General features: G+C 41.4%; 1 protein-coding gene across 2 annotated transcripts in view; it reads left to right on the top strand.

Moving 5' to 3' along the window:
- Positions 1–25,945, top strand: part of RNF182 (ring finger protein 182) — a 238,260-nt gene that overhangs the window by 63,766 nt on the left and 148,549 nt on the right. Inside the window, exon 7 of one of the 2 annotated variants that reach the window (XM_073331942.1) lies at positions 25,844–25,945. The exons of the other annotated variant lie outside the window; for it this stretch is intronic. The gene's annotated coding sequence lies outside the window, so the exon portion shown is untranslated. The remainder of the gene's footprint in view (positions 1–25,843) is intronic. 2 annotated transcript variants of the gene reach the window in all.

Here is a 25,945-nt window from a genome sequence, read left to right as displayed (position 1 = left end):
AACGCAGGCCACAGAATTTCACCCACCCACTCCTGTGAGACAACAGCATAACTCTATCGCGGCTTCTTGCGAGAAACCCCCATACTTTCGGTTGGAAGATCTATGAGCACAGCAGCTGCTCATCAGGCACCAGACTTGCAGTAGGCAGAGACTGATAAAAATTTAGCTTGGGACCTCTGAGATCACTAGTGCAGGCACATAAAGTTTTGTATCCCAGGTAACTAGCATTTTACATGGTAAGCTCTTTGATGCAGGGATTATCATTTGCCCTATGTTCGTACAGTGCCTGGAACAATGGGCCACTGACTCGGCTGGGGCCTGTAGGTACTCCCACAGTATAAATGTTAAGTAATAATATTCATCCTGCAATTAAACCAAGACTTAGTGTAAAGCCCTGCCAACATTAGTAAATGCCTCCAAAGGAAGTAGATATCTAACAAGAATCACTGTGTTTTGGAGAATCACAAAGCACCCATTTGTATTTCCTTAAAAATGCTTAATCTTTGTTAAAGAAAATGTTTTCTACGGGTTATAGAAATAAAAACAAAAAACTATCCTGTTTCAAGAAACAGCTCTCTGTTGAGCAAATTAATTAAACACAGGTGCAAGCTAGCTACAACAGTGTATCATCTTTTGCCTATTCCCAAGCCCTTCTAGCCAGTAGGAACACAACAGAGTCCTGGTGTTCTAATTAATCCATAATCTCACAATAGACTCAGAGATAATTACTTAGGACTAAAAGCACACGTCAGAAAAGAAGTGCACAAACACAAATATCATGTTCCAACACTTACACTTTTGTTGGGTAAAACCAGGATGATTCTTCGTGGGGATTTCTCGTCTTCATTTATTCCCCTAAATCTTTGTCAGAAACACAGAAAGGTACTTTAGACAAGAGAACAGATTTTATTCCTCTAAAAGCACTTAGTCTAGTCTAAACTACTGGGTGTTTTGGAGTTTTGTTTGTTTGTTTTTACAGTAAAGAGGAGGACTGTTTTGGGACAATGAAACATCTGGAATCCCATTACAGCCATTGTATAACTTTTGGAGTATGTTTTCATTGGTATGGCATTGATTTTACTGGTATCAATATAAATATCGTGTTAGCTCGTAACTGCTAATTATATCAACATAAATTTAATTTATAGTGATAATCACAGTCCTCATGTTGTGCTGCTGCCAAACCTTACAACTGATGCTTTGAGACATCATGTAAACCCAGCCATTAGCAATCAAGTAAATGCTCCCATTACACATTACTGATACTGGCTAAAGAACTTTTTAATTGGCTTCTCACAATTTATGGCAGATAATGCAGGCTGTGAGCTCAAATTCAGGGTTCTTTTTCACATTTTCTGTCTGCTAAGTATCTGGATGCAGTGTTGTTGTAGCTCTGTTGGTCTCAGGATATTATTCTGTGTCATATTGAAAGCTTGTCTCTCTCACCGGCAGAAGTTGGTCCAAGAAAAGATATTACCTCACCCACATTCTCTCTCACATACCTGGATGCTAGCTGTATTATGTTGGATACCACAACAATAAGTGCTTGAATTTGAAAAGATTGGGATTGTGTACCTTAGAAAGGAAATGAATAGGAGGGCACTTGATACAAGTTTGTAAAATAACGAATGGTGTAGAGAAGGCAGATTGGTAGTTCTGTTCTCCCTGTCTCATAATACAGTGTTCGATGAAATCGAAAGGTGGCAAATCAAAAAAGGACAAAAGGAAATACTTTTGTCAAAATGTGTGATTAGGTGGTGGAGTTCATTGCCACAGAAGCTTGCTAAAGCCAAGAATTTAGCAAGATTCAGAGAGGGATTGGACATTTGTATGGATAAGAAAAATATCCAGAGTATTTATAGTTAATATGAACAAAAATGTTGGAAGGAATATAAAACCTTATTCTAAAATTTTAAACTAATCTCTAATTGTGGGGGATTAAGGTGACACCTAAGTATGGCAGTTGATCCTATTGTGGGTGGATCTTGAATGTTACTTTAAAGTATCTGGTGCTGGCTATTGTCGGAGATAGGATCCTGCATTAGAGGGACCAGGGGTTTGATCCAGTATGGCAATTCCTATGTATCTATGCTTGAAAAAGAAACTGAAATTTCTAATGTAAGAATGGATCTTTTTGCTATTATTTCAGTCACTGGATCATTGAATTCATTTTGGGAAGAAACATACTGTGTGGGCTCTGTGTTGTCCACAGTTGTCAATGGAAGTCCCACAGGGGTCAATGGGAGTTGTGTGGGCAGGTCAGGAGCGAGATATGGCAGTGTATGAATAGGCAAACAAAGACGACAATAAACCAAGGACTTCAAAAAAATGAGAAACAGAGGCAGTGCTGGCTTGGGACTGTATGGAACATTGAGAGGAGTGTGTGGAGACTGGAATAATTATAGTAGCTTCTGTGATATCAAGAGATATTGATCCCTGTAGCATCAGCCTTTTCCTAAGTCAAACCACTGTGATAGCGTTCTGCAAAGTTTGGTGGGTGTGTATACGTGTACGTCATCGCTCCTAGTGTTCCCTTCAATTAGCTAACATGTTAAAACACAATTTACCATGCCTACTCTAGAGTTTTAAAATGTTACCTAACTTTTTTTTTAAAATCTTTTACCCTAGTCTAAGCACTGCATATAGTTGCCAGTATTTGCGACACTTTTCAAATGAGAAATCTCCAACTTTGCCAGCAGACCTAAGGTCGTCAAGGTTTTGGAAATTGCACAGGACGTTTCTAAAATGTTCTGTAAACATGGTCTTACTGCACAAGACACTAAAGGTATTTTCATGATGTGTCCATAGGGGAAATGTGAAGGTCTGCATATATATGCACAGAAATCAGATATTCTTTTCAGGGATATTTAAAGAGGTGTCTAATAAAATAATATGTAATAATATGAGAGATTAGTTTTTAAGGAGCCCTCTACAAATTTTCATGTGTCACGATTCACTGGTAAGATTCATTTAATTGACTAATAAGTAGTTTATTGACCTAGGTTACTTTTGTAGCAAGCTCTCCTGACCAATGTAGAATTGAGTATTCTATGCAGATAAAGGCATCCACTTTTCATTGTGTTTCTTTTTCTTGGAACACAAGAGTAGCCTTGTGTTCTAAATGATCTGTAATTGTTATTAGAGATGACTTTTTTTGCAGGCTTTCCGAAAGGTTTCTCTATTTTGCCTCCTTGATTTGATTGTATCTGATTGAATTTAGCTGAATAAAGGAGGAGCCAATATATCTATGATTAAAAAGCATAGATTTGAAGTATTTCTAATGAGTTCAAGCTGTTGTGTATATAGTTCAAATACTAGGCCCACTCTGCTGTAAATGTGTCTTCCTGTCTTGCTGACTGACTTGTACTTAAGCACACGGCTAGCTTTCAGTTTATGATTTACTCTCTGCTTAATTGCATTGACAATGGCAAGCAGTGAATAGACTCTGCTTGGGTTTAGGGGTAAAAACTAATATCTTGAATAAATCAGCCATAGGATGTGCCACTGTACTATGACAGTTATTAAGTATGGTAGAGTGAACTTTGCGTTGAGATTATCTCATTTCCAAGTTTATCAGAGTCACCTATGATTCCAAGGCCAGAAGGGACCACTGTGATAATTGAGTCTGGTCTCCCGTGTAACACAGGGCAATAGAACTCCCCAAAATAATTTCTTTTGCACTAGTACGCATCGTTAAAAAAATAAAAAAAAAATCCAGTCTTGATTTTTAAAATTGCCAGTGATAGAGAATCAACCACAACCCTTGGTAAATTGTTCCCATAATTAATTAGCTTCACTGTTAAAAATGCACACCTTATTTCCAGTCTGAATTTGTCTAGCTTCACCTTCCAGCCATCGGATCTTGTTACACCTTTGTCCACTAGATTAAAGAACCCACTATTATCAAATATGTGACCCACGTAGGTACTTATAGGCTGTGATCAAGTCACCCCTTAACCTTTTTATTAAGCTACACCGATTGCACTCCTTGAGTCTATCAGTAAAAGTCAGTGGTCTCCAACCTGTTTACACACAAGATCACTTTTTGAATTTAAAGACATCCCAGGATCTGCCCCATCCCTTCCCCGAGGCCCCATCTCCCCACCCCCGTTGCTTACTCTCCCCACCCTCACTCACTTTCACTGGGCTGGGGCAGAGGGTTGGGGTTCAGGAGGGGGTTTGGGCTCTGGACTGGGGCCGAGGGGTTCACAGTGTGGGAGGGGGCTCTGGGCTGAGTCTGGAACGGGGGTTTGGATGCAGGAGGTGGTACGGGGTGCTGGCTCTGGGAGGGGGGTCGGGGCAGGGGGTTGGGGTGAAGGAAGGGGTATGGGGTGCTGGCTCTGGGATGGGAGTCAGGGCTGGGGCAGGGGCTTGGGGTGCAAGAGGGGGTTCAGAGTACAGGAGGGAGTATGGGGTTCAGGCTCTGGGAGGGGGCTCAGGGCTGTGGGTTGGGTGTGGGCTCCCACTGGGGGGCACCTACGTTGGGCAGCTCCCGGACATCGGTGTAGTGGGGCTAAGGCAGGCTCCTTGCCAGCCCTGGTCCCACTCAGGCACCTTGGCACCTCCTCCCTATCACGAGCCGGGCCATGCCCCCACCCTGCCAGCCAGTAGCACACTATGTGGCCACACCGCTCCCAGAAGGGGCCAACGCTTTCTTGTGGCCCCTCGGGGCAGGGGGCACATGGCTCAGCACGCTGCTCCTCTCTGTAGGCACCCCCACAGCTCCCATTGGCCACAGCTACCCGTTCCCAGCCAATGGGAGCTGCAGGGGTGGTGCTTGCAGGCAGGAGCATTGCGTGGAGACCCCTCCCACACCTCCCCCCGGTGGGGCTGCAGTGAGTGCTGGCCGCTTCTGGGAGCGGCATGGGGCCGCAGCAGGCAGGGAGCCTGCCTTAGTGGCAGTCAGCCCCACTGTGCTGCCATGGCTGGAGCTCGCGAATGACTGGGAGAGTCTCCAGGATCGACCAGTCGATTGTGATCGACGGGTTGGTAACCACTGCTATAAGGCATGTTTTTCAATCCTTCAGTGCTTCTCATTGCCAGAGCCGGTGCTAGGCATAAGAAGACTAAGCAATTGCTTAGGCCCCTGAGCAGCTCCCTATTCACTTTTTATTATAACTTGCCTGTTTTAGTATTGGGGGCAGGGCAGGGGGAATATTCTTGCTTAGGGCCCCTCAGTGGGCTAGCACTGACCCTGCTCATGGCTCTTCTCTGACCCCTTTCCAATTTATCAACATCGTTCTTGAATTGTGAACACCAGGCTAGACACTGTATTCCAGCAGTGGTCGCAACAGTGCCAAATACAGAGGTAAAATAATCTTTCTTCTACTCAAGAGTCCCCTCTTTATGCACTCAAGGATCGCAGTCTCGAACAGCCTAATAGATAATGAATGCATCAATACCATTGACCCTCTGTGATACACTGGTTAATTAAATAGGAAAGGTTTTGAAGAAGGAATATTTCATCTCCATGCACCCTTTTTATCCCTACAGTTTATTCAAAGTTATTTCCAAATTATAGAATGATAGAAATGTAGGTGTGGAAGGGACCTTGAGAGAACATCTGGTCCAGTGCCCTGCACTAAAGCAGGACTCAAATTTACGTAAACTATCCCTGGAAGTTGTTTGTTTAACATGTTCTTAAAAACCTCCATGGATGGGGATTCCACAACCTCCCTTAGAAGCTTATTTTAGTCTTTAACTATCTTTATAGTTAATTCCCCCCACCCTTCCCCAATATCTAACCTAAATCTCCCTTGCTGCAGATTAAGCCCCTTACTCCCTGTCCTATCTTCAGTGGACATGGAGAACAATTGCTCGCCATCTTCCCTGTAACATTCTTTACCATATTTGAAGACTGTTATCAGGTTCCCTCCTCAGTCTTTTTTTCTCAGGACTAAACATGCCCACTGTTTTTAACCATTCCTCATAGATCAAGTTTTCCTCAACCTTTTATCATTTTTGTTGCTCTGGTCTGGACTTTCTTCACTTTGTCCCCATCTTTCTTAAAGAATTGAGCCCAGAACTGGACACAGTACTTCTGCTGAGGCGTCAACAGTGCTAAGTAGAGTGGACAATTGTATAATGAATTAATCTTCATAACAATTAGATACTTAGGCTATGTCAAAGGTATGTTTAACATCAATATGGCTCTTTCCATGTAACATCCCAGTGAAACAAGCACAGGTAGTGTTTAACCTTGATGTAACTAACGAAGGTCAGCCCAAACAATTTTTTTTTTATTGCAGTGAAGATATAGCCTCAGTTATCTAGGTGATAGGTACCTTAGAAACACTTTAGTCAGACAGATAGTTACAAGAGCTGAGGATATCGAACTGAGGCAAAGAGATTGGGATTTGCTGAAGGGAAAAAGTGTTCTTTATCACGTTAGTAAGCACATGTAACTAACATCGTAAAACTTTAATGTGGACAAAGCAGTTTGTAGCTTTCACGCGAAGTAGCAGGTTGAGGTAAACACAAGGGAAAGCCCTCAATCTACTAATACATGTGAAAACTACAACTTCCTTATACACATTAATTTTACCATGTTAGTTACCAAGTGTTAGCTGACAGATGCTAAAAACCCACCCTTTCCTCCAGTGTTCACAAGCCCTTGGTGTCAGAGAGAGAGAGAGAACTAGAGAAGATCTGTTGGCTCTTGGTTCTATGCTGAAACTTCTCTAGACCATGGACTTCTCTTCTAGGGAGGACGAAGCCTCCGATTTAACCATGGCTATTAACTTTTTCACTTTATCTGTGTGGTGTTGTTCACCTGGCTTGATTAAAATGTTTAGGATCTTGTTGATACGATTTTTTTACATTTATTTATTTTAATTTTTTTATACTTTTGGCAACAGGTGTGCATGTGCATAGTCCTTTTCCTCCTGATGGTGAGAGCCTCCCATGTGCTGCAGGCACGGAATTTGCCACAAAATTCACCATTTGTAACAAAATTGTTCTCCAGGAGTCAAGCTTTCATGGAGGAGCAGGAAGTTGGGTGAGGGGCTGGAGGGTATTGCTATTATATATTTCTAGCTCTATGATTGTAAATAAAAACCTTGAAAACCCAACCTAAATGTAAACAGACAGTATCTTCCTGAGCCTTCAGACAGCCTGAAACAATAGCTCTGAGAGGTATAAACTGCCTCAATCACCTCAATGGGTTGTTAAATCTAAAAACCTAGAGATAACATTTAAATGTCAGCTTTGTTATCTATTCCATTTGCAGAATACTCCAGTTAGTATGCTTGTTCCACGCTCCCAGACTGCTTCCCATGTCACCCCAGGTGATAAAAGCCCCAACTATTCGTACTTAGCTGTCAAAATTCCTCGTCTTTCCCCTGGCAATTTCTAATGCAGTAATGCATTGTCACTACCAATATCTGTGGCTTATTGAAAATCTGTGGCATATTGTATTTAATACCAAAATAATTAACAGTGAAATGATTGTATTTAATTTCATATTTAATTAACAACCCACATTTTTAATACACCTTAAGCTACCACAGAATGGTCTCTGTACCACAGAATCCATAGGATTTAGGTCCAGCTTCCTGTGTAGTACCTGGGGCCTTGCATATGGTTTTATGCTCAGTTCATCTGCCATGACCAGACTCCTCTGCATGGTTCCATGGAAAGCTTGTATAATTTATTGGATGGTGGTGTTGGAGTTTTTTGCTTTTTTACAAGTCGGGTTTCAGTTTTATTGTTTGCTCTTTTCTCTGACGTTTTGACACCACTTTTCAAATGGGCCTCTACTTGAGGAATATATTTAAGGCTCAGTTTCTACTTTGGCATTGCTTAAAGTCACTGTGATAGATTTTTTTTTAAATGGCTTGGTATCTTTAAATGTGTAAATATCGTCCCTAATTTAAATTTCTAAATAGTCACTTTCTAAACTGTCAACATTTTAAAATCTGTTGATGTATGCAATCTTGAAGTTACCATGGCGACTGATTCCATCGCCAGGGAGACATTGGTCTTGTGATATCCTCACTGAACAGGTTCAGCTCCAGAAAGGCTTGGAGATTCCTTTAAGATGAGCACATCCTTCAAGTTTAATGTTTTTAATTTTTAATTTCTGATGTAAGCCAGCTTTCCTCAGTGGGATGTAGCTCGGTTATGTCAGTGAAGGAGAAGAGAAGGAGGAGAAACAATCTTGATTCTGAAGCGCTTCATTGTGACGGATGAGGGAGACTTGACAAGTATGCTAATACCCACAGATCCTGTTTCACTGTTGACCTTTTATCTGAGTAGCTTCAGAATGACATTACCATCACTCACTTCAACAGTGATAGCATATGAGCTTGAATCCTGGTTCACTCATGAGATAACAAGATATTTCTGAATGTAAATCACCAATGAGTATAGACTGCCCCATAACATCTGTTCTTGCTCTTGTATTCAACAACAGGACTGTGCAAATGGGCCATATTGGACCTGATTCTGCAAGGTGTCAAGCACTTCCTGTGAAATGTTGTGTGACCTCCACTCCCACTGATGTCAATGAACACTGAGAGTGCACTCAGGCCATTGTGCGAGGTGCTCAGCATTTGCAAAATCAGACCCATCATGGTTAATCTACTTTTAATATTCACTTGGAGATTCTATACCATAGCAAAACTGCACCTTGCTATGTTATCAGGGGGAAAGCACTAGTGAGTCCCTATTTACAGGCTATATTCACCATCACTTCATTCTTGACTTCAGTCACCAAGGCCACTCCAGACAGGTCTTTTGAACTCTGCCACACAGAACATTCTAGACTTTAAAGGTGCAGTAGCCACACACAATCAACACAATTTTTAAAGCCCCATGCACTACTGCGAGCAGAATTTTTGTGGAAGAAAAATTCTGCAGGGGGGAAGAGGTTCTCAATTTTTTTTTCACATGGGGAAACAATTTTCTTTAGTTTCAATTTTAGGGTTTTTTTCCAAATGTAAATACAATATATAAAGCTGTCAGTGAGCGTGGCTTTGGAGATAAAATGTACCTTTACAAACTTGAAATGAAGCCATGTTAGCACTGACTGATTTGGAAGATGGTTCTGCTGTTCTGTTTATATGGGCATTTTATTGCATTTTTTAACAAAATGAAAAAAGGGACAAATTGTTGTAATGTGGAATTGCACTACATAGCTCAAAGGCATTAGCTGAAATCCAGTGTTTATAGAGTGCTAAAATTCTGCTAGGTACTTTTACAGACCAGAAGAAGAAGTACCTGACCTCAAAGAGCTTACAGTCTAGGGCCCCGATTCACAAAAGCATTCTTAAAGGGATGGATTTACGTACATGCTTCAGTGTTTTCCTGAATTAGGGCCTATAGTGACAATATGCAAATAAAGTTGAGGGAGGGGATGCAACAGAGAGCAGTGTGATTGTGCAACAAAGTTGACCTCTTGTCTTGTTATCTCCATGAGCCTTGTCTGGATTTTCCTAGTGTTAGTGGGAAAACTACACTTGCACATGCCAAATGACCTCTTTTGATTTACCAGTTATTGTTTCTGTGATTACAGTATCAGGAGAAGATACTATACTGTTGATTCCACTAAAAACAGCACTGGCATATCTGCTGGAGCCCAGTCCACCCCACTCCTGAGAGAAAACTGGCTGGACTTTCTCTCCAAAAGATCTTCTTCAGCTACAACATCCTCTGAATGTTTTTGGTGCTTTTTACTAGAAAAGGAAATGTAAGTCTCCAGCCTCATGTTTTGTGAGCCTTTTTGGACCCAATTCAACAGAAATAAGAAAAAGCCTACTGTGCTCTTAAAGAGAGGGGTCGTGGTTTTGCTGTTTTGTCTTTTCCTTTAATAGGCCCACATTAAATTCCTTCTACGTCAGGCCAACAGTACAAGGCTGCTGCAAAACCCATAAGGGCTGGTGGTTGATAGTGTTTCAGCTAAGAGTTACCTTTCTCATTAAAAAAAAATTAAAATAGAAAACAACCTGATTTTGTTCATTAGGAATGTTAATTTTTGCAACAGCTCTAATCCCAAATATTTCAATAAAGGAAAAGTAACCCCAACCCCAGTACACATATGATTAGCTATTTCCTATTCTTGTTTATTGCTTGTAAATAGAAGAACCTCACTCTTAAATGTGCACCTTCTTTCTAAAAGGATTTGCACTTTGCCCTGTTCGTTTATTCTCTGTCTCACTGACATGGGTTGTCTGGTGGGTGGAATCTTTAGCCTTCTGCTGCCTGACTTCTAGAAAAAGAAGGAAACCTGGATTCTCTCCTCAATTGTTAACAGTGTGACGTCTGTACTCTAGTATTTTCTGTGTGCGCTCCAAAGGAAAGAATGATTGCATGCTTATCAAAAGCAAAACAACCCTACATACCATTTCTTTGGTCCATCCATTACTAAACATTAATCATGGGCGAAGGACTGAGAATCATAGAAATGTAAGTCTGGAAGGGACCTTGGGAAGTCATTGAGTTCAGCCCCCTATGCTGAGGCAAGATAAAGTCAATCTAAACCATCCCGGACAGATGTTTGTCCAGCATCTTCTTAAAAACCACCAATGATGGGATTCCACAACATCCTTTGGAGGCCTATTCCCAGAGCTTAACTACCCTTATTGTTAGAAAGTTTTTCTAATATCTAAATTACATTTCCTTTGCTGCAGATTAGGGTTAATTCTCAAATTTCTCAAGATTAAACACATCCAGGTTTTTTTAACCTTTCCTCATAGGTCAAGTTTTCTAAACCTTCTGTGATTTTTGTTCCTCTCCTCTGGACTCTCTCCAATATGTTCACATCTTTCCTAAAGTGTGACGCCCAGAACTGCACAGTGCTCCCGCTGAGGTCTCACCAGTGCTGAGTAGAATGGGGCAATTACCTCCTGTGTCTTACATGCATCACTCCTGTTAACACACCTCAGAATATTAGCCTTTTTTACATCTGCATCACATTGTTGACCCATATTCAATTTGTGATCCACTATAACATTTCTGATACTTTTCAACAGTACTACCACCTAGCCAGTTATTTCCCATTTTGTAGTACGTTTGACTTTTCCTTCCTAAATGAAGTACTTTGCACTTATCATTATCAAATTTCTTCTTGATGAATTCAGCCATTTATCCAATATCTCAAGGTTGTTTTGAATTCTAATCCTGTCTTCCAAAATGCTTGCATCTCCTCCCAGCTTAGTGTCATCCACAAATTTTATATACATACCCTCCAGTCCATTATTCAAATCATTAATGAAAATGTTGACTAATACCAGACCCAGGACTGACCTCTGAGGGACCCTACTAGAAACTCCCTCCCAGTATGACATTTACTTTCCATTGATAACTACTTTTTGAGTATGGTCTTTCAAACAGTTGTGCACGCACCTTATAATAATTTCATCTAGACTGCATTTTTTTAGTTTTCTTATTTGAATTTCATGGGGCATTGTGTCAGTAGCATTACTAAAATCAAGATATATCATGTCAACTGCTTCCCCCCCCCCCCCTCCACTAGGCCAGGAACCCTGTCAAAGAAGAAAATGAGATAGGTTTGGCATAATTTGTTCTTGAAAAATCCATGCTGGCTATTCCTTATAACTCTCTTATTCTCTAGGTGCTTACTAATTGATTGTTTAATAATTTATTTCAGTATCGTTCCAGGTATTGAGGTTAGGCTGACTGGTCTATAATTCCCAGAGTCTTAGTTGTTCCCCTTTTTAAAGATAGGTACTAAATTTGCCTCTGAGACGACACCTGTCCTCTATGGGTTCTTGTAAATAATAGTTAATGGTTCCAAGATGGCTTTAGCTAGTTCCTTAAGTACCATAGGATGAATTTCATCAGGCCCTGCTGACTTGAATACATCTAACTTATCTAAATATTCATTAACCTAGTCTTTCCCTATTTTGACTTGTGTTCCTTCCCCCCTTGTTAATATGAAGTGTGTTGAGTGTCTGGTCACCATTAACCTTTTTAGTGAAGAATGATGTGTAGGCCTGGGACCTGATCACCCCTCCCTCCCATATTAAACCAGCCTTGGGTGAAACTCAGGGAGTGCACCGCTAAAATTGGGGGGAAAAAAAGAAAAAGAAAAGAGACCGTTCTGCTGCTGATAAAGCACCCCCAGCGCAGGAATGTCCCTAACGAGAGTTATAAGCACCAAGTTTATAAAGTAGAAACACCCAGGTGCTGGGAAATTTTAGAGAGGATACAGAGAGACTCAACAAATGATAAGATAAGCTCTGACCAGTGAATTTATGCTGACCATATACACAGAAAAGGTCACAAATAGTTACAATTTGGGCATTAAAGATAAGATGTAAAAAACTTGGGCAGGAAGGAGGACACATAGGTGCCAGTGTGTAACTGGTTAAAATTTTGTTACTTAGGAGTGTGGGATAATGTGATAGGTTCAGTAAATTTGAAGGAGGTAGTTAGTTTTATCTATATAATGTAAATCAAAAACAAAGCTCTTTGGGAACCGTGTCCGGATTACAGTTCAGCATCAAGCTGCTAGAATTCTTACCCCTCTGCATGACTGTGGTGTGCAGAGCCATCACCCTAGATTGTGTGGGTAACAGATGCAAAATAGGCATTGAAACACCTCAGCCTTCTTAATGTCATCAGTTATTGACTTTCCTTCCACACTAAGTAGAGGAGCTAAGCTTGTCTTTCTCTTGCTCCTAAGGTATTTAAAAGGCAATAAGTAGAGGTTCTTCTTGTTCCTCGTGAAGTGTAACTGATTTTGTGCCTTTCTGATTATATCCCTATATACTTGCTCTGTTCTTTTGTACTCCTCCTTAGGAATTTGTCCATGTTTCTACTTCTTGGAGGCTTTGTTTTTGATTTTCAGGTCATTAAAGCGCTCCTAATGGAGCCATATTGGCTTCTTACTATTCGTTCTATCTTTCCTTTGCATCAGGATAGTTTGCACTTGTGTCTTTAATGTTGTCTCCTTGAGAATCTGCCAGCTCACCTGAACTCCTTTATCCTTAAGACTTTTCTTCCCATGGGACCTTACCTACCAGTTCTCAGAGTTTGTTAAAGTCTGCTTTTTTGAAGTCTATTGTCCTTATTCTGCCACTCTCTCGTCTTCCTTTCTTTAGAATCATGAAATCTATCATTTGGGGGTCACATTAATCCAAATTGCCTTCCACCTTCAGATTTGCTACCAATTCCTCTCTGTTGGTCAGAATCAAATCTAAGATGGCTGCCTCCCTCTTACTTCCTCCACTTTCTGAAACAAGATGTTGTCCCCAGTACATTCCAAGAACTTACTGGAAATTTTGTATTTTGCCATATTACTTTTCCAACAAGTGTCTGGGTAGTTAAAGTCCCTATTACTACCACGTCTTGTGTTTTAGATATTTCTGTTATTTGTTCTAGAAATGCCTTATTCACATCCTCTTCTGGATTTGGTGATCTATAGTAGACTCCTACCATGATATCACTCCTATTTTTACCCCTTTTATCTTTACCCAGAGACTTTTAACTGGTCTGCCTCTCACTTTCTTCTGGATGTGAGAACAAGTGTATATATTCTTGATGTGTAATACAACACCTCCCTTTTTATCTTGCCTGCCCTTCCTAAACAAATAATACCTCTCTATACCAATATTACAGTCATGAGACTTAGCCCACCAAATGTCTGTGATGCCAATTAAGTCATAATTAAAGAGCACAAACTTATTCCTTTGTTGTAGATTCTTCTGTTCTTTTCTGAAAAAATTTTCATTTTTACAAAAGGCCATTTTTTATCAAATAAAAGTTTCAAACAAGAGGGTAGGCCAGCTCTACTCAGGACACCTAGGTCCGATTTTTCAGAAGCTGTGCAGCCACAATGACTCCAGCTAAGGTCAAGAGTAGCTGTGGGCGTAAGCGCTGGAACTAGAGGTGCTGGGGGGTGCTGGCGCACCCTCTGGCTTGAAGTGGTTTCCATCGTATCCAGGGTTTACGGTTTGGATCAATGGCTCTCAGCACCCCCGCAATACACATTGTGAAAGCACCCCTAGTTGTGTAGGGTTGCCAACTTGGTAATATTAAAAACTGGACACTCCAGCAGGAGTGCTGGAACCTCCCCTGCCCCGCCTCTTTCCCTGGGTCCCCTCCCCATCCACTCCTCTTCCCTTCTCCCCCCCCATTGCTTGCTGCTTTTTCCCTCCTCCCTCCCCCCCCCTCGGGTTGGGAGGGACTTACCTGTGGAGCTGGGGCTGGGAGTGGCAAGCGCCCGACACAGGGAGGAGGCGGCCCCGGCTGAGTAGGAGCTGGAGCAGGTGATGACTTGGTGCCTCCCTGGCTGCAGTAACTGGACATTGGGTGTGCAGTTGGTAGATATGACTGGACACTGTCAGGTCCCCTTTTTGACTGGACTTTCCAGTCAAAAACCAAGCACCTGGCCATCCTCGTTGTGAGTGCTCAGCACCTCTGAAAATCAGGTCCAAAGAGTCTCAAGTTGGCCATCCAAAACTAATGGCCACTTGATGTTTTTGACCTTAATGTTTTACTTTCACCTGGCCTTTTGGGAAAGCCCAAGATGTGACAAGATAATGGGCTACATTATATCCCTGAGAAGATGAACATAAAGCTTAAATTCTGCCAACCCAATATGTTTCCCCTACTCATCTTGGGCAGAGCTGCACTTGTAAACAATCGCTATCTTCCATTTAAAGATTAATCACTGGCATGGATCAGTGAATAGAGGACTGCCCTGGCAATCAGTGACCCTGCCACTGATTTGCTGCATGACCTTGGGCAAGTCAACTCTCTGTGCCACTGTTTCCTATACCACTCTTTCTCTGTCTTGTCTATTTGGATTGTAAGTTCCTTCTATCACTATGCGTTTGTAGAGTGCTTAGCACAGTGGGGACCTGTAATATTACTTTTTACAACAATAATAATGGAAATGTGATCTGAAGGGGCAAGGGAAAAAGAGCATTGAAACTCTAACCGGTACCTAGTGCCATTTCCCTTTTCCTGTCACTAATAAAATCATAAGGACTAACAAATAATGTTACAAAACATATTTTTTGTCAAGAAACTTGTTTTTTATTCATTTGTAACATGATCCTGTTCCATATGAGACAGTGCAATCTATCAGAAACCCAGTGAAACATAGAGAAGGGAAAAGAACTGAAGACATTTTTTTAAAACGGAGCTTTTACCTGCCACTTCCCCCCTCCCTTTCCCCCCCCCCCAAAATGCAGAGAGCCACTGATATTTTTTTTTAAAGGGAGGGTCAGGGAAGTAAATTCTGGTTTCCCTAGAGAAGTGGTTAATTTTATTTTAGTAGCTGCAGGCAGTCTGTGAATAACAGAGTATTACAATCCTGGTACATCTCTAATTAATAAGATCAACTGTCACTGTAATTTTTTTTTCTTCAGACAAATTTAGATATGTCAAGGATGCAATTATTTTGAGAATGATCTGGCTTTACGCTATTCATCTTTCGTCCTGCTCACAGAGAAAATAAAACTGTCGGCTTAAATGCCCTCAGAAGTCTATTTTAGGTACCTGATTGAAAATTTAAAACAAGAATGCTCTGTCCTGCTGCTGTTAAAGTGGCCACAGTTCCTGCTTTTTTGTTTTTCCTCTCTCTCCCTTTGATTTGTGAGGGATAATGAGCCCTGAGTTTGGGTTTATTTCCAAATACAATCTAACATCACCATGCTTTGCTGTGCTCTGCCATGCTCTGCCTCTGACCGTGATGGACGTTAGAGGTGAAATCCTAACACCACTGAAGTTAATAGCAAAGCCCCAACTGGCTACAGTAGGGTCAGGATTTTACCAAAGGAGTCCAGTGCAGCTAGATGCTGAATACCCTCAACTCCCATTGACTTCCAGACTTTACACAATCCGGCCTCATTTTAGTGCCAGGAGAGAGGCTTTAGATTTATGGGGAATAGTTATGAAGCTGAGAAATACCCAACTGTTTATTGGATTTACTGTTTTGCTTTTATTCTGCAGCATCTGTGTGGCCTGGTTACTGAGGAGGTGTCAATGCTTAATCCAGGCTAGCATTATAAAAATTATTGCATATCACGAGCCTCACAAAATTATATTATAATAATCGCTGTATTTTGGAAGTCTCCACTAAGAAAAGGGGAGGGAAGAAAAAGCCCACAGTTTGGACTCCCACTTGTTACATCAAGCTGGTCAAAATATTGTCTTCCAGCTCAGGTTTTCCAGCTAGACTAGTCCCCTTGGGATGGTAAAACACGATTCCTGGCCTGGAGTATATGCACATGCTTCTTATGGATGCAGTGACTGAGCTGGCCAGCACTTTACTAATGAATACAAGAAACACAATCCTATGGGGGAAAGGAAATTTGGAAATATCCTGTTATCGAAAGAAGACCTGATTTTTCGGCCTGGGGGTCAGGCTGGCTGGTGCAGCTAGGACAGGCCAACCAGCAGCCCATCCATTAGGGTTGCCAACCCTCCAGATTAATCTTTAATTAAAGATAATGTCATGTGATGAAATCTCCAGGTATTCACCCAGCCAAAGTTGGCAACTCTACCAGACAGTTTTCGGGGCGGTTTGGCCGGGGGTCCTCGGCCACAGGTGAAGGGGGGCCCTTGGGCAGAAGGGGCAGGACAAGGGCTAGCCTCGCCGAACGGGGGTGTTCATGTGCTGCCTATGCTCTTGCACTGTGCTCAGCATCCCCCTCAATCGCCCTGCCTGATGTAACTTAAGGTTTAAACTTTATTTCTCTGTTGAGCAATGAATTATTTTCTATAAAATGAGGTCTTTCGAGAAGCTGACAGACACTGACTGGAGTGCAGCAGGTTTAGCTGCCTCAATTCATTGTTTGAAACTGAGAGGCCTGGAGGTTTCAAGCTAGCATTACATTCAAGATGATAATAAATGTAGTCTGGCTGGATTGGTAATACTGGAATTTCTAGCCTGGTCCTGTCTAGACCATGGTTTGTTATGGAGTGAAAGTCACAAAGGAGGGACTATAGTAACACACTGCATGGAAGTGCAGCCCTTGGGGAACTTCAGACACATTTAAAGTCCAAGCTTTGCTTCCAGCCCCTAACAGAAACTGTTGTAAATAACATTAGAGCTGTCTTTCAACAGGCTCTAGGAAGCATATAAACTGAACACAGTTTTTGTTGTTTGCAGCCATACACTAAGCTCAGAACTGTCAGATCTAATTATTCTCTTTAAGGCATGAATGTTTTAGGGATTAATTAAGCAAAGAGCAAAAGCTTGTCTGCAAGAGGAAACATATTTCTCTTTGCACCATCATGTTATTGAAATTTCCTTGAGTTTTACTTTATAGAATAACAAATTATGGAAATTATATGTACAATTAACGTGTACTAGAATATATATGAGAGGGTGTCTAGATATATCTCTCAAGCATATGTAGGAATAGATAGACAAATATAATATACACATACTATAATCTGTGCTCAAGCTAGATATAAATGTGGGTGTATTTATGTAAACTTTATATAGCGCCATGGAATATAAGAGATGTAACATTCTAAGGGTTCTGGCAGCATTTGCCTCCAGAAGTCTAGATTTGAATATCCCCAACCCCCCACTCTCTCTCATTTATGTTTATTTGAAATGTTGTCTGCTTACATTCCATATTTCAAAGAAGTGCTATATTAATATTGATATTTTGTCATAGCAATTATATACATATAAATGGATCTGCTGTTTTCAAAAAAAATGTTTTATATAGAGTGATAGATATATTAAATACATTTTGATATGTAATATATTCAGGCATATAGAGACTTCAGGAATAAGAATCATTGTAGTTAGGACATGTTAGTTATTTTCAAAGATTTGCTTAACATTTTTCAGAAGAATCTGTCTGTTCTGCATTTTCACACTGTCCCTTAAGTTATAACCCTTGCACAGTAGTACACTATCACATTTCTTTACATTAAAAGTTTGTCAAGTGAAACGTGGTCCTCTTTAGCTCCATTTTCAGTCTTATTTATTTCCAATTGTAATAAGATGGCCTGCTGCATCAATTTCATACTCCAACACAGCCTCTCAGTGAGGCAAAGCTTTTAAGCCAAGATGTGAGTGTGACAGAAAACAGGGTTATTTATTGAGAACTTACATTGTAATTTTAATAATATATCTTAAAAATATGGAAAGTTAGAAGAGAGACTAGATGGGTAATGTGATATCAAAGAGACAAGCTTTCAAGCACCACAGAGCTTTTTTTTAGGTCTGAGAAAGGTAACCAGAGCATCACAGCTAAATACAATGTGGAACAGATTGTTAAGCGTAAGGAATTAACAAATGCTGCAAGAAACCAAGATGAAAAAGTGGGTAATTAACACTTCTGCTGTCACAGGACAAAGAAGAGTTAGGGGTGGTCTACATTGGGAACTTATCCAGAGCTGGGCTGTCTCTTCAGCAGAGGGCAGACCAGTGTAGGGCACGAAGTGGGCCATTTTGTTGAAGTGGTCTACCTCACTGTCAAGATCATCATAAATCCCTTGGACTCTGGGAGCTCCATGATCAAATCTAATGCAATAATGGCCCGGGACAGAGTGTCTAGAGGTTGAAGTAGACAACAGAGTTTGTGGCATGGTGCCTGGGCTTGAACTCATACATTGCGAGTTGCTATGAAGGCATGTATTGGGAGGAGCATTTGGGGCCACCAGTCAAGACAGGATGTCATTTGCTGAGTCTTCAAGTGTCCTGCCAGTGGGGAGTCATGGCACAGCTGTAGGGTTGCCACACTCACCTGATCTGGGGAAAGGTAAATGAGGCTATTCACGAACGTGACTACCTCCTGAGTGTTGCATGGTTTCTTGTCAGTGGCAGCTAGTTCATCAGGCAGAATAGATCCTGGTGAAGACAAGCATTCAGGAAGTTACGGGGCTTGAGGACATGGTCTGATTGCTGGCTAGGCCCGTGGGGTTCAATATCAAGGCTATAGGATAAGGTGTCCGCCTTGCCATTTCTCATTCCAGGGCAATATGTGATGGTGATGTTGAATCACCAGAAAAATAGAGCCCACTGGAGCTGCTGTTGGTTTAATGTCTTTGCCCTGTGCAAGTTCTCCAGATTTTTGTGATCAGGATATACTTGTACCAGATGGTGAGCCCCTCCCAAATAATGTTGCCACTCTTCAGCAGGGTTAAGCTTTCATGAATAATAGGCTCACGGGCATAGTCTTTGTTCAGGACCATGTTGCTGTACCGGAAGCACTGCGTTCTACAAGAAAAACTTGCATGGCATCTGGGTGGGTCAGTATGGGTGCTATGGAAAAGGTAAGTTTCAGCTGATCAAATGAATGCTGGGTTTCAGGGAACCACTGGGCATTTTTTGAGAGCAGGGTAGTGAGGATTCCAACTTGTTTTAAGAAATGCAGGAGGAATTGCTGATAAAAAACTGGCAAATCTTATGAAGCATTGCTGGTCATGGATCATGTGGGGATTGGCCAGTCATGGGCAGCCTGGGGTCCATCTGGATTCCCTGCCTGGTCAAGATAAAGCCCAGAAATTCTGTGGAAGACAGGCCAAGTGCACACGTCTCTAGTTTAGCACAGATTTTTAAACTAAGGGCTGAGGGAAAGCTGAGAGGTACAGAAGAGCCCACGATTTGGTCAGACCCCTGTAGAGGGAGGCTCTATTAACAGGGATTCTCTATATCGTAGTAAAGGTGAAAGGATAGAAGTTGATAGAGTACAGGTAGAAACTGAAGAGAAACAGTCAAATGAAAAAGAGACCCATTCAGTTACATCACATAAGGGTGGACAACTAAAAAGTGACAAAATTTATAAGTGCGTGTATACAAATGCTAGAAGTCTAAATACTAAGATGTAGGTAGCGGCTTTATTCAGCCCACTCTGGAGTCTTCTCAAAGCAGCCTCTGCTGTTCAAGCCAGGTGTGGATCATCAATTATTACTGAGATAGACCAGGGGAAAGCATTCCAATTCAACAGTACCAGGCTATTGTTTTCCAGCAGTGGGGGAGGCCCAGTCTAGAGTATCTCCTATTAGCAGTCTGACTACAATGCTCACCTTGGACTGATCAAAGGCTTTGGTCTGAGGCATGTCAAGAACAAATGGCAACATTGGTTCATAAAGCCCCAGAACCACTGGCAGGATTCATCAAAATGTTCTGTCAGAGGAACCGGATGCCCCTGATTAGGGCAAGGCACTGCAAGTCATTCCTGAAGTGTGGCGTTCTCCCTATGCAGCTGGTTTAGTTGTTTCTGGAGTAGCTGGTTCTCTGTGATTAACTCTGTGACCCAATCCTGCACGTATTGATTAGCTGCCTGAAGGTGGGTGGCCCATTTGGGTGAGTCCAGTGCTTCTGGTGGCAGTGGCTGAGCTATGGGTCCATTCTTCTCATACTGAGCCTACTCCTGCAGGTTGCAATGGTCCAAACAAGCTGTCAGGGCCAGAGCGTAAGTGTCCAGGCCTAAGGGTTAGCACTTGGTGCAGGCAGAGAATCCAGGGGCCAGGAGCCAATTACCAAAAACCAGGCTGAGTTGGAAATCCAGGAGATCAGAATTGAGTGACAAACTGGAGAGGTAGAACCAAGAAACAAGTGTCAGGAAGCAGGCAGAGGCAGGTTACCAGGACGTCAGGATCAGGCAACAGTACCAGAGGGCAGAAACCAGGAGGCAGTTACCCAGAGTCAGGCCGAGTCAGGATACCAGGAGGTGAGGATCAGAGGGCAGGAACAGGTAAAAGCCAGGGAAGTGCAAGCAGTCTACAGCAGGGTGAAACCCAGTTGTTCAGACAAGTTCCTGCTTGGTTTTCTGTCTTACATAGGGGGTTCAGCCCAATCAGGAGCCTTGGAACTCTCCCAATCAGAGTGGAGGGGCGGGATTTGTACCCTAGTTCGGCTTGATGAGTCTGGGTCCCAGTTGTTGTCTCTGAGCTGCCAGGTGAAGGATTGGAGTGTTATGACTCCAAGGATTCCCTACAAACCCAGGTCTTGAACCTGTGGGCCTGACATAAGTAAAGTAAGAAAAATGCTGCTTGAGAACTTATTAGAGTTTGATTTAAGGATATTTACTTGTTATATTTTGACATGTGATGCTTACAATTTTCGTTTTAACAGTTTGAATTTCAACACCTCCCGTCTTTAAATAATTATTGTCTGAATCCCCTATTTTCATGCAACTGTGAAAATTTAACTGTATTAAAATAGAAAAAATGCTTAAAACCAAATGTCAACATTAACAGTCAAAATTATTTTTTTAATTGAATTCTGCCAACCCTATTTATAACTGACCGAAGAACCATGGAGAATGCATAATTATATATCTTATGCCTTGTGTAAAAACACAACTGTAACACTTCATATGGTTAAAGCTAGGATTTCTCCCCCCCCTTTTTTTAAAGCATGCATATACAGTACAAGCACCTAATGCAATGATGATGTTGTAAGTGTCAATACCAAAAATTAAAGAAATTGTACATACACAATTTATTTATAGCTACCGTAACTAAACTCTGAAATAGAGGTTTTAATATCTACTTTATGAGGAGCAACATAGGAATGTTAACATGTCTGGGAGAACCTTAGCTTTTCCATATCCTGAATCATTTTTGAAATAACATTTAAAATTTACATTTATTTGAACATCCCATTAGTGTCTTTGCTCATTTAATAGATTTATTTGGGAAAGGAACAGTGACTCATTTGTTCTGTAAACCAAAGCATGTCTCCCAAGCACTGTTCCCTCTAAGCTGTGCACGTGTGTGCGCGCACGCCAGATCCCAAACCCCGTGCACACGGCAAAACACCGTGCTCACAAAAATTTGCACAGAAGAAATTTTTTGCGCACACGGCCTGTCAAAAATTAGAGGGAACATTGCTCCCAAGAATTCCATGGCTGTACTAATATACCTTTTCCCCTTCAGTCACATAAGAACAGCCATACTGGGTCAGACAAAAGGTCCATCTAGCCCAGGATCCTGTCTTTCAACAGTGGCCAATGCCAGGTGTCCCAGAGGGAATGAACAGAACAGGTAATCATCCAGTGATCCATCCCCTGTCACCCATTCCCAGCTTCTGGCAAACAGAGGCTAGGGACACCATCCCTGCCCATCCTGGCTAATAGCCATTGATGAGCATATCCTACATTAACTTACCTAGTGCTTTCCTGAATCATCAAAAGATTGTCCCTGCCCCAAGGAGTTTACAATCTAAGTATAAGACAAGAGACTACAGATGGATAGACAGACAGGAGAGTACAAGGAAACAATGCGACAGTATTGGTCAGCATGACAGGCAATGGTACCAGTGCACCAGCATAGCTATGGCAATTCAACACATGGTAGTGTGGATGCAGCCACACTGGTACAAAGGATCGGGGTCCTTAAGCACATACGCAGGTTTGGTAGAATTTGATGGTTTTTTATAGTTTTGACATATGATACCAATGTTTGTTTTAAGCATTTTTTCTATTTTTATCTATTTACATTTTCACAGGTGTGCAAAATTACAGAATTTAAGCATTTTCTTTTTATTGTTAATTTAAATGTTCACAGTTGTGGGTAATTATGTGCGGAGGCGAGGGGGGTCAGACAATAGGGGAGTTCAGCCAATAATTATTTAATGGCAGTAGATGTTGAGATTCAAAAAGTTAAAGCTTTATAACCGTTGTGACACTCTGTATCTCAGGGGAACGCCCTGCACACCCATGTTCATCCTTATAATATGATTGTGTGGTTTCCAATCCAAAGTTTGTCATGTCGGGTGTCTTTGGAAGGCTCATGATGCCCTGAGCATTGTTGTTATAGTAATGTTATAGGGTGTAATTTCATGCCTATAGTTATGAGGCTGAAAATGTGTCCTCATGGCTTAAAACAAGCCCAGGAAAAACTCTCCAGGAACAGAGGGGCAGTTCATACCTCATCAGGGCATGTATGGGACAAACCCAGCCCAGCCTCACAGGAACAAAGGACACTGGCCTAGGCATCAACAAAGGATCTGTTGGACTCTCGAGTGAGTCACCGCCCTTCCCTTGGACAGTTTGGGACTACGATGAGGTAATGCTCACCTGACCCTGAAGGGTGGGGGGGCAAAGCCAAGAGGGAAGAAAGAACATGATAAAAGGGAGAGACGTTTGCCATGCTCTTCCTCTCTCGTCCACCTCATCTACAGACATCACCACCAAGAGACTGAAGCGCTGATCAAAGGGGAGAGCCTGGCTGAAGAGCAACCAGCCAGCCGGTGGTGAGATGCATCTAAATTTGTAAGGGCATTTGTAAGTGTTAAGATCAGTTTAGAATGCATTTTGGTTTTATTTCATTTGACCATATCTGACTTGTTGTGCTTTGACTTATAATCACTCAAAATCTATCTTTTGTAGTTAATAAATTTTGTTTGTTTATTCTCCCTGAAGCAGTGCGTTTGGTTTGAAGCGTGTCAGAGACTCCGCTTGGGATAACAAGCCTGGTACATATCAATTTCTGTGTTAAATGGATTAACCCATTTAAGCTTGCAGCGTCCAGCGGGAATAACAGGACACTGCAAGACAGAGGTTCCTAGGGTTCTGTCTGGGACTGGACCAGAGATATTGGCTAGTGTCATTCGGTTGCACAATCCAAGGAGCAGCTTACATGCCACAGGCTGTGCATGAACACCCCAGGAGTGGGGATTCTCACAGCAGAACGGGGTAAGGCTGGCTCCCAGAGTTGAGGATTGGAGTGACCCTAGCAGATCACCAGTCCAGATAACACCAGGGGAACATCACAACCATTAAAACTCAAATTGTAAGCATCACATGTCAAAACATACACAGTAAATATCCTTAAATCAAACTAACTTCTCAAGCTGCATTTTTCTTGATTTGCTGATCTGTAAATTTTGATGGAAATATTTTTTGTTCGTTTGTGTATATGGTGAAATAGTCGTTTATTGATAAATATCTAATCCTTCGAAGCCTATGCATACCTAATTTTATTTTTTATTAAAATCAATAGAACTAGTCATATGAGTAAAGTTACATTTGTCCTTGCAGGATCAGGCCCTCGGTTATAGACAATTAAATAGATACTTGTGTTTTCCAATTATCTGTGTTTCATGTTATCACATATCTTTCATTATCATATGTCATTACATTATCTTTCTACATCAAACATGCAAGCTGTTTTTAAATCCAAATTTTTTTCTTGTTATCTTAATTCAAAAACTATAAAAAGATTGTACAGAGGAGTAACAATATACAGATCCACCATGAATTCGTGGGATGTAATTCAATCTAAATTCCATTGCTGTTCATCAGCCACACAAGAGCCCTGCTCTCACAGTTTGACATTTTGATTGAATTAATTTTTGTATTCCACTGGGAACTGTATGTTGTTTATGTTTGCCTGTTCACTGCTTTAAAGCCACTCAGGCAAATTCTGACCTCTGTTCCATCTGTGCATCCAATTGAAGTCAGTCTTCATATATCTCATAACCTGACCATGTTGTAAATGATAGCAATGTTGCCAGCTCTTGCCAGAATTGGTGGGACTAAAAGTCCCAGCTTCTAGAGACAGATGTGTATGGAAGAATCTCAGCTTCCATTTTAAAACAGTAAGTGTCTAGCCCTTAATGTTGCAAAGAAAAGCTTGAAAACATGACCCTAGTGCACCCTAAGAAAACAGGTGGCAAAGGGAAAGAACCCAAACTGTATTATGATGTTTTTAATTTCATAGAAAACACAGAAAGTATTAAAGAGATGCCAAAACATTGTTGTGACATACACACACATATTGTACAAACATACCCAGAATGATTTTTACCACTGTTTGAATAGAAGGTGGAATGTGGGAAGATTTCTCTCTCTCTGCCAGGGTCACAGCAGCGTAATATTTGTTGTCTTCTGCCTAATCTCATGTGGTCCATAAAAGCCAGAAGAGGCCTTCTCCCTATTGAAAGAAGTACTTGGCATATTTGGAGCATATGCTGACACCAGTTGCTTTTCAAAGGCGCTGTAAATTCCAGTTCATTCTTCTCTCCTATTTTCCATTCAGAGACACAGCAAGGGGCATTTGGCAGACCATGAAATAAAGCTACACGTGCTCTAATCCTTTTCAGGGTGAGGCTCCTGCTTGCTTGCTAGTAGCTCTCTCTTTCTATGAAAGTGTGACCAAGTACAAGAGCACCTTGCTCGGATTAGACAAGGCCATGGAAAATACTTGGAAGATCTGGGTGTTTGTTTTTTTTTATCAACTGAATGTAAACTGTATTATTGACCTTAACTACTTTAGTACATAGAGTTCAGCTTCACTCTGTGAGCTCTCTTTTGCTTCTCCCCCCCATTCCTTCTTGTTAAACAAAATTAACTATTTCCAAGCTCAGAAAGGTTGGCAACTGTGTTAAGTAAAACACATGGGAGGGATCTGAAATCTTCCTAAATCACTATCAATATTTACATGAATTAACAACGGTTTCATGTTTTGTGATTAAGGGCACGGTCTGGTTTGCAGTTGGCACACCAGGGACTTGAATATGTTCATGGACTAATTTGATATTAGTTTTTTGGCACTAAAAGGGATTATGCGACTGAATCCTGCCACTGGGGCAGTGTCTGACTCTGAAAATGGATCTTTAGAGTAGGGCAGAACAGGAACGGTAAGCGAGAAGACTAGGCCTGTGGTATTTAATTTTGTTTGATGGGACCCTGTAGAAAATAAAAAGGCTGGAGAAACAGAGTCCTTTTAGACCTCCAAAAGGTGTATGGGCTAGATCCTTAACTGGTTTAAATCAACAGAGCTCCACTGACTTCATTTTTTGTTTCAGCATAGCTTTGTTGACTTTATGGGTCCCCTGATTTTTGGTGTTCAGAGATGGGCACTGATTATTTTGAGCAAAATCCTTGGTTTTCCAGTTTCTCTTTCTGGAAAGCTTTCCCAGTCCACTGTATTTCAATGGAACTGTTTTGTCTTTCAGAACTCGCAAAATTTGGGGAAACTCAGTTCTGGATCCAAAAATTGTGGCTTGGTCCCACCTCTACTATTTATCTCTTCAGATGTCTCCAATTTTAGCTTTCAG

This window comes from Lepidochelys kempii, chromosome 2 (assembly GCF_965140265.1).
Source record: "Lepidochelys kempii isolate rLepKem1 chromosome 2, rLepKem1.hap2, whole genome shotgun sequence".
NCBI classification, from domain to species: domain Eukaryota; kingdom Metazoa; phylum Chordata; order Testudines; family Cheloniidae; genus Lepidochelys; species Lepidochelys kempii.
This window is presented reverse-complemented; position numbering and strand designations above follow the sequence as displayed.